At 47.3% G+C, this 9,575-nt stretch overlaps 1 long non-coding RNA gene across 7 annotated transcripts in view; it reads left to right on the forward strand.

The window, feature by feature from the left end:
• The window catches only part of LOC106028418 (uncharacterized), a 208,971-nt gene extending 202,269 nt beyond the window's left edge, over positions 1 to 6,702 (forward strand). For all 7 annotated transcript variants that reach the window (XR_010041175.1, XR_010041174.1, XR_010041172.1 and 4 more), the window contains one exon: positions 1,921 to 6,702. This is a non-coding gene — a long non-coding RNA (uncharacterized LOC106028418). The remainder of the gene's footprint in view (positions 1 to 1,920) is intronic.
• Positions 6,703 to 9,575: the final 2,873 nt, after the last annotated feature.

Raw genomic sequence — 9,575 nt, forward strand, 5'->3', positions numbered from 1 at the left:
CTAGGCTTTCCCTGCTAAGAAGGTTGTGAAGGAAAGACAAGGCTATAGATCCCAGTGGCTGCTTCCTAGAGATTTTCACCTGCCTTCTGCACACCTAGGGAGGGCTCAGTCACCCATACAGCAGCCTGTCCTCAGTGACACTTACTTGTACTAAGTCCTAGTCTGGTGCTGGGGGGATGGTGACAGGTCCTTCAAGTCACCCCACCTGGGTGAAGATTCTAGAGTGAGAATTCAGAAATGAGAATTCTCTGTGCTGCTCTGCCACTTGGGATTCACTCTCCTACTGTGACTTCACAAATCCTGAAGCACAAGAGCAGCTTCAGGGTGAGGGTCTGATAAGCACACAGGCTGGGAGTCCTGTGGGAAATATGCCTTCCAACTTTCTCATTTCATGATCCCTGCTAATGATATCTGCCTGCATCTACCTTCTACCCATCACCTGTCTACCCATATAGACAGATGGAAAGATCTATCTGTCTTTCCATCCATCCATTATCTGTCTCATGTTCTGTTCTAATTCATCCATCATTCATCTTTCCATTTTTCCATCTACCCATCCATCCTTCCATCTACCCACCCATCTACCTTTCCAAATTCATCCAGCCTTCCCCCCATCCTTCATTGATCCATTCAACCATCCATCCTTCCTTCGTCTATCCAATAAACCATCCACATAACCACTTTGTATTCCTCATGTACACACTCCCTACTCTGCTCTTGATGTGTGACCAAGTGTTCATGGTGACACCAGCACAGCAGCCATGCAGACAGCGCTCAGTGTGGGAGGGAGCAAGGAGAAAGGGGATGAGTTTATTCTGATGGTCAAGGCTGGCCCATGTCTACCATTTTTCTGCACTTGTACTTGGGGGTACAACTCTTCCAGGTGCTGGGGTGCTGGGGTGCAAGCAGAGATGTGGGCTCTGGACAGGAGACAAGCTTGCTATATACACTTACATCTGGCTGTAGCATATAGACAGTTGGTGCTGGAACCCTTGGTCTGTGACCATGGCAGTAACTTGGCTGGATGTCACTTGGCTATAGTAACAGTTGGAGTCAAATTCAGAGTCCCTCTGCTAGGTGTGGCTGTGATTCAGAGGAGAGTTCCCAGTTGCACCAAAGCCTACTGAGATGTCCCTCACACTCTGCCTTAGATCATGCAGGATGAGCTTATCTCTGCATGCTCTGTTAGCTTCTAGGCACCCTTGGGTCAGTAGTTCACCCTGTTTATTTTTCTGTTGCATCCCTTGTTACTTAAGTGTAACTTTTCCTGCATCATCAGAATCCTGTAGGTCATTGTGCCCCAGGTGCCAGGGTGTGTCATGGGAGGTTATAAGAGGAGTGACATAGTGACTCGATGTTTCTTTGATATCTGTTGTTACATCTTGAAATCCATTCTACATTCACAATGCAGCCATGATTTTTTTTCTGTTCTAAATGTAGTAAAACAATTACCAGTCAATTCACTTCCTTTCCCAGCACCGTTTTCAGACAATCTTAATGCCCAACAAGAGCCTGAGGCTCCCAAGGCTCTGTGCACACTCTGTGGTATGCTGCTGGGGACGTGGTGGAGGGCAGTGCTTGGCAGCTGATGAAGACTAGGACAGGGGTGCTCTGTGATCAGGGCAAAGTGTGCCTGGATACTAGAGGAGGACTGCAGGCTCAGTCAGTGTCCAGATGTGTTCCTGTGTCTCTAGGCCTCACTGAGTCAGGCATTCTCATGGTTAAGTGAAGATTAGGGAGGGAGAGGGGGAAAGAGCCAGAACTGTACCAGCACACAGCAGATGCCAGGTAAATGTAAGTACCACATTACTGTCTGCTGTGTGCCTGAGGTTGGACTACATGGCTATTCTGCCTCAATTACCTCTTCTGCCATATGTTTATTGCCTGTTCATTCCTTTGCTCATTTGTTAACTCTTCCAGGTGCTGGGGTGCTGAGGTGGCCCTGACACATGCCTCTGGGACCACACATACCCATGGGACCACCAATACATGCTGGAGGGTCCCACAGAGCACAGCAACAAGGAGGATCTAAGGATGTGATAGCTCCAACTGAGCGAGTGCTGAAGACTCCTGTTGTCAGCGTAGAGTTCAAATTGGGTTAGTAACCAGAGCTGAGTCTCTAATTTAATGACTGGCAGAGTAAGCCCAAGGCTTCTGGAAATATCCACAGCCCTCACTAGGCCTAAGGCAAGAGTTGAGAGGTCAAGTGACCCCGTAAAGATCAGACCCTTGGGTCTGCTACTGCCACCAGAAGCTATGTAGGACCCAGTTGGGATGAAGCTTTGTGTTAAGGATGTGTGGTACTGACCCACATGCAGTGAAAATCACAGATGAGGGAAAGTACACCCACTGCTCCTCAGACCTGGGTCAGGAATCCTGAGAAAGGAGGGTAAGAGGCCAGTGGGTGGGATGTTTTCTAAGCCAGGAACCTGACAGGCCAGTCATGCCTCCATCTGAGCCCATCAGTCCCCACTCATAAATCACTACCTGCCAGGCATAGCCAGGCCCCAAACTAGCAACAATCGAATAGCTTTTCCTAACAAATGGAGTAGGCCCACGAAAGGGTCCTGAGTCTTCTCTGTGGACCCTAAATGCCAAGGAAGGGCAGTGAGGGAGCAGAAGCCCATAGACCAGGAGCAAGGGATATTCACATTCAGATGGGGACAAACAAGGTATGTGAACTTGTCGGGATGAGTCCTTGTTGCCGTAAAGGCTGGGGGACTTGATTCATGGATGTGGAGATGGTTGTGCCCAAGGAAGGCCTGTGTGACAACAGGCAGATCAGATTGTTTTGAGTGTCATGCCATATCCTGAGACACATCAGCAGGTCCACCATCACTGTCCCTGGGATTTGTACAACAACAGGTTGGAGATGATGAGTGATGGAAAGACTCAACAGGATTGGTGGCCACAATCACTGAGCAGGAAATGGATGCAGTGCTGCAAGCCATCCAGGTGGAAGGGCTGGTGTTACAGAAGCCCATATGGAAGGACCCGCCTCTCTTGAGGAGGTCTAAGGACCAGGGTATAGAAGGGAACCAGTGTTCACAAAACAGGATGGGTCTAACCATGAAGTAGGTGTTCAGGGCAGGAACTAGGTAAGGAGGTATCCTAGTCCTAGTCATCAGGCAAAGAACTCAGTGTGGGGCCTGGCAGTGGTTTCGAGAGTGGCTGGACTTGATGAGGGGAGTAGTCTGGGGCTGCCAGGAAAAACATAGATGACCCAGTTCTGTATGAATTGTAAATAAGCAACAAGTGACTGTTTAATATAAGCATGCCTTAGATATTACATGAGACATATGTGTACTAAAACACCCCTTTGACTGTATCTGAAATTCAAGGTTAACTGGCCATTTTATGTGTATGTTGTAGCCTAGGCTCAAGGGAAATGGGCTAGAAGCTTTGTTCTAGTCCATCAGTGGGCTAAAGAGAAGGAGAGAAGGTAGTCTTGACCTGAGAATTGAAGCATGAGACAGTTCTCCTGCCTATCAGGTAAATTCCAAGGAGGCCCTGAGAGGTTCCCACCACAACCTGTCTAGGGATGGCCAAAACCTGAGTGGGCAGGATGGAGATATATGCTCATACCCTCATCTTTATGGAGTCCATTGATGATTACAGTCTCTGAACACTATCTGAATAGCCAAGCTTGTCTGTGACCAGTCCCCCAGGAAGAAAGGTTGGAGATCCCAATCCCCAGCCTACCTACCCTGTACCTCTCTAAAGCCCTGTGGCTGCAGCCTTGTGAGCTTGGGCATGCTCTGCATTGCCCCAGATCCTATCTGGCCAGTGCAGTGCTTCAGGGAATAGAGCACTGGTGACTGTGAGCCCTGGCCATATCTTCTGGGAATCCTAGGAAGTGTAGGTCTCCAACGCAGGACCTGAGGAGGGCTGTGGAGAGAGCTGAGGCTGGCATTGACTAGCTCAGGTGTTTGGGGGTCTGGCATGCTGTGGTCCCTAGGATGTTAAGAACTACCTTGCCATGGGGTTCTTAGAGAATCTCAGAGTTTCCAATCTCATTTTCATTAGCAAATTAGTGTAAGTTAATCAAAAACCCTAGAACAGGCAGATAGGTAAAAATAAGCAAGAAAACACCATCCATGGCCCCAGGGCACCAGGGTCTGAGGACCCCAACAGTCAGAGACAAGGGCATCTCATGTCCTGGATTATGATAATCAAGGGAGGTGGGACCTCTCACTGGCCACTGTCCCACTGAACGAGTCATTCAGCTCAGCACATCTCATATGCAAGCTCATGTGTGGGTGCATCATCTTTTTAACAGAGCATGAGTGTCTTATTTCATGGATGTTTTATAGGAAAGCTAGGACTGGAAATTCCCTGTCCCTGAATTTCTGACATGAAAATTGTGCTCCCGAGGAATGCACCAGCCTGTAGACTATAATGGGAAAAGTCTGCTGATGAATTTGATGTGGTGATCTCTTTTTTTAAAATTTAAAAACCAAACCAAACCAAACAAAAAAAGGATAAAAACAATACAGAATTTCAAAAAAATAGGAAATTAATGCTAATTAATATATTGTATATTGTTATTTTGGAAGTAGTTGTTTGAATTGCAAGACTTAGGCAAGAAAAAATGATAAAACAATCCAACAATGAAAATACAAACTATTCTTTTTGATGAACTTGCAGAGATTAGTAGCACAGTTATCTATCTTGTGTGTGTGTATAAATATATATATACACACATATGTATATGTATACCTATATACATATAGTCTTTTCCCTTCTTCCTTTTCTCCATTCCCCCATTCCAGTTGTTCTTTCCTTTTGAGCATTTCATTTCCCCTTCATTTTACAATATCTATTGTACATTTTCAGTCTTCTTTACTCTTTTTTTTTAATTTACACCAGAGAGACAATACAATATTTATACACGCGACTCATTTATTTCATTTATGAATATGGTCTATAGTTGCATCCATTTACCTATAAAGCCTCAAGTTTATCCTTCTTTTATAGCTGAGTAATACTCCATCGAGTAAAAATACCACATCTTTTTTATCCATTCTGTAATTGATGGGCATTTGGATTGTTTCCGAGATTTCTTCCTAGGAGAGCAGAGGGAGGAACTAAGGAGGTCTTATCATTGTCTTTATTATCTTCTTTTTTAAAGACAATAAGGTTGGAGACCAATAGGGCAAAAAAGGGTTTAATAATGCCATGTAGATATTTGATAATGGTAGCATTTAATAAGGCCAGCATGGGACATGTGTGGATATGGAGTGACTTTTCTAGACTTGTTTAAAATATTTTACAGGACATTTTAAATTGCTCTGGTCCTGTTTTCCCTAATGATGTGGCCACACCCACACATGTTTTAGTTGGGGTGGGAGAGACCATTCATTTTACAGAAACCAGATGGGCAGTACCATTTGTCTGTGGCATCCTGCACTGGCTGGGCAGGTGGACTGTCCCCTGCCAGCAGCTGTGAATCTGTGGGGATGGGGCTGTGGTTCTGCTCGACTTGGATTATATATCATGCCATGTGGTAAATGCTTGTGGGTAGGGTTGCTAGGTTTAGCAAATAAAAACAGGACACCCTGGTAAATCTGATTTCAAAAAACAGATTTTTAGTAAAAGAATGCTTGTGGATCATTAGGGGCACAACTATATGAGAGTATTATTTGTCAGAACAGGGGTGTGATGGGTCCCAGGGAGAGATGGCTGTGAAAGGCAATGGTCCACAGGCTCTGGCAGCAGCCCTGTGTGCTTTCCCCTCTCTCTGGTGAGATGCCTGTGCAAGTGCTGCCAAGCAAAAGAGGAGAGGTCGGAATCCCTGATGGGGCAGCTGGGTGAGGCACAGGGCAGGACACTGTCATTGATGAGGGAGTGGATGGACCTTCCATCTCCATTGTAAGGCAAACACCAAGAATGAAAGCTACAGATGCAATCTGAGATTTCAGAAGGCCTCTGGGAAGGAGCAATTTTATCTGCATAGAAGGGGCAACCCAAACACAGGACAGGAAAACTACCCAGCTGAACAAGCTCCGAGTGCATGCTTGTGTGTGTGCAATGTGTGCTTCTACACACATGCATGTATGAGAAGCAAGCTTCCAGGTGTGTTCTGGCAGGATCTTCAAAAAGAATTCAGTAAATACCTGGGGATAGAAAAATAAAAACTGGGATGTATGTTAATTTATAGATGTGAGCTTGTCTTATGAGTTCTCAAATGAAACTGTGTCAAGAACAGAATGGAATGAATCTGTGGAGTGAGAGGACAGATGGTGTCTGGCCCTGATGCCGAGTCCCACTTTGTCTCCAGAAATGCATGTGTTAGAGACCTTTCCACTCTTGTGCTCTCTGGAACTGAATTGCTGAAGTAAATGAAGAACATGAAGAACTAGAGTGTCAGGTGGCCATCAGTTTCTAAGCCTGCAGCAACATCCTGGCTGGGCATCTCTGCAGGTCTGCATCCAGATTGTCCTCCACAGGAAGGAACCTCTTGATGCCTCTGGACGTGTAACTTGAAGAGGCCCTGGACAAAGCTCTGCATGGAAACTTCCGTGGTGTAGCTCTGTGTTCAAGGTGACCCTCGACTGGATGTGCAGGTTCCTGAAGAAGATACTGTCTTAGGATTCATCTGTCAAGGCTTTAATTAAATACAATCACAATGGTGAATGTTTTTTTAAAAAAAAAAAAACTAAGCCCAGAAAAATTAAAAAATAATTTGTGTGTCATCCTTGAGGGTGGGGCTCTGTGTGACTTGTTCTTTCTTCCTTCTGCTTGGTCTTGGACTTTTGTTGTCATTGCTAATGCAGATGTGATACTTTCCACAGAAAAGTGCTTAAGACAAAGAGAACATTGCTCATTTACTTGTCCTTAATTTATTAATTCATTAGACATTTAATGACCTCCTTTCTCCTTCTTATACTCTGTGGAATGCAAAACAGAACTGAATCTTCCCAGCATGTCCAGACAAGTAAAATCAGGCACACTGAGATTGGTGGGCTCTGGAGCTGGTCAGTCCTGGGGGGAGATGTCCACACTATGTGCTGGGCCTGGGCTGGAGTACCAAGGGGAAGCATTGTCCATCCCAGCGCCATCACCCTCAGATTGCAGGAATCTGGCTTGGCTTTAGCAAGTTCCTTGTTCCTGGGAGCCTGAATGGCCTCCCTGTGAGCTAGGGAATAGCACTGATATTGGCTCCTTTGGGCCCTGTGGGAGCCCAGAGCGGTCTCCAGGGGAGAAGCCAGGGTGGATACAAAAGAAGCAGAGACTGCCTTAGATGGAGACTTCAGCAGATAAGGAGGGGCCGCTGGGGCCAGGGCAGCCACAGTCACTCCTCAGTGCATAGCTGAGGCCTTAGGGGATGGGCAAGGTCACCAGCTCCCTGTGGGGACCTCTCAGCCCTTATTTCCTGCTCAGGGCTTCTGTGGGTGCCAAGGAGTTATGGTAGGACAGGATGGGGTGGCTTGGCTCTTCTCCTGCCCTTTTCGTGCTGACTCCTTGGCAGCACAGTGACAACAAACGCATGCAGACAGGAGAGGCAGAGGCAATCAGCACATCTGCAAGTCCCTTGTCTTGATCCATACAAGAATAAAGGAGTGGAAACAACAGCCTTTTCTGGGGAATAAGAGAAGCCAGACAACTGGCAGTTGTCACACTTTGGCCCACAGGACATCAGAAAGTATAAGGGCGACTTGGGAAAGCAGTGGGTGAAAGACTGAGCTAAGGGATAAGCATGTCAGGAGGGCAGCACTGTTTCCAGGAGTGGTGGGAGCCTGAGCCCTCCTCATGGTGTGCTCTGCTAGGCTGCTGCAGACACCTTGCCATGACCAGGGTGGTGATGAGCATTATGGGTTGGCACTTTTACTTTCATGTTTCTGTGGCTCTCATTCTTATAACCTCAGGGCAGAAGTGAGCAGAGGTTGCTTCAGCCTATGGCTTTTTAGCCAGGTCCCTTAAGGCTCTTCTAAGTCAGACTCATGAGGCTTAATCAGCAGATAGTGGCAAATATGTTCAAATAGGAGACAGATTTTGATGATTCACACCCATGAACTCTAACTGCCATGTTTCACAAGGTAAGCAGTGGGAACCAGCAAGGGGCAGCCAAAATAGCCCAGTGCAGTGGGTCTTGGGGCTTAGTGCCTGGGGGTTTAGGGTACTGGCTCCTGGAATTTCAGGAATAGTCATGTCTGTGGCTCACTTTGCATCCTTTTTTAGGAGTCTACTAGGCCCTTCAGCTGTCTGTTCCTTCTCTGTCTCTGCCAAATGGGCTGATCCTTGCAGGACTTTGGGGAATCATGAGCTCAGGAGGGCTGACCAGGCCCTATGTGTTACATAGTCACAAAGCCTTGTTACCTAGACGTGGGGCTGTCCTTCACCTCTGGAACTGGGGAGTGAGGATAGACAACATCTTGGCTTGCTGCAAGTCCCTCTCAATTCATCATGGTCACACATCTGCTGGTCCTGTGCCCCACTGGCCCTTCATCTCCTTCTTAGATTCTTCAAGACTGAACCACTGCAGGATGGCATGAATGCGTACTGTATGCCAGCCTCTGTATCACCTTGCGGGTGACTTAGCTCCTGCAGTGCTCTCAGCCATAATGGACCTTTCATTTTTACTCTTCTTCACAAATGGGGGAAATGAAGCTTAGAAGGCCCACAGTCCCACAGGGCAGCATGGGAGTCACACTATGGGGCTGACACCAGAAATGGTGATCAGAGAGGCTACATATATCACCCCGAGCCACACGGCATGCTTGAGCGAGTGTTGCCTTTTTTCCTGCGGAGTTTCTACTCCTTGAATCTCCCTGGACTTTCCCAGGACAGACAGGAGGTATCACATTGTTCCTTCTAAGTGAAACACAATGCGGGGACCAGGGAAGGAAGGCTGGTCCTGGCCTTATCTCTGAGACTGTGGAATTCTGCCATGGGCAAACCTTGGAGGGAGAGTGGGCATGCTTCCTCAGTTCTAATGGGCAACTGGGAACAGGTTCCTTTCCATATGATAGCCTTATGTGGAAACCAGGCTACCTACTGCTGGGCATCCCCAGTGCTAGAGTGGGAAGGGATGATCATGGTCTGTATTGTAGAACATTGGGTGACAGGAATCCTAGATGAGGCCTAGGTTAGGATTTCCCCTCTGCAGTTTTCCCCAGATCTGCTGAAATGCAGCCTATCTCAGATGCCTTGCTTGGAGGATGGACAGGCAGCTGGGGTATAGGCAGCTAGGGTATAAACAACTGGGTGCCCACAGATCCCATCAGAGCTGCTGAATTACTCTGTGAAGGTGCAGCTCCATTGGGTTCTCACTTCTTGCAGGATAACACATGAGAGTGGAGGTGATGGTGCCTCGGCACCTGATGAGTTCACAGTGGTGCTGACCTCTGCCTGTGATACTGAAGTAACCAGCTGCCCCTCATCACATTCAGAAGCTAGGCATGCAGCTCCAGTTTGGGCTAAGATCCTCACATCTCTGGATCACAGCCTCCCGTACTTGCTCTCCCTTGGTTAGAGCATTCAGAGCAGAGGGGCTTTACTCAGATATGTATGTGGGTGGTGTGTGGCAGGTACGTGTCAAGAGATCTGGCTGAGTGCTAGGGTTTCACAGATGG

Source organism: Cavia porcellus, unplaced genomic scaffold (genome assembly GCF_034190915.1).
Source record: "Cavia porcellus strain 051 isolate PalLab524CR breed Dunkin Hartley unplaced genomic scaffold, mCavPor4.1 scaffold_19, whole genome shotgun sequence".
Classification (NCBI taxonomy): domain Eukaryota; kingdom Metazoa; phylum Chordata; class Mammalia; order Rodentia; family Caviidae; genus Cavia; species Cavia porcellus.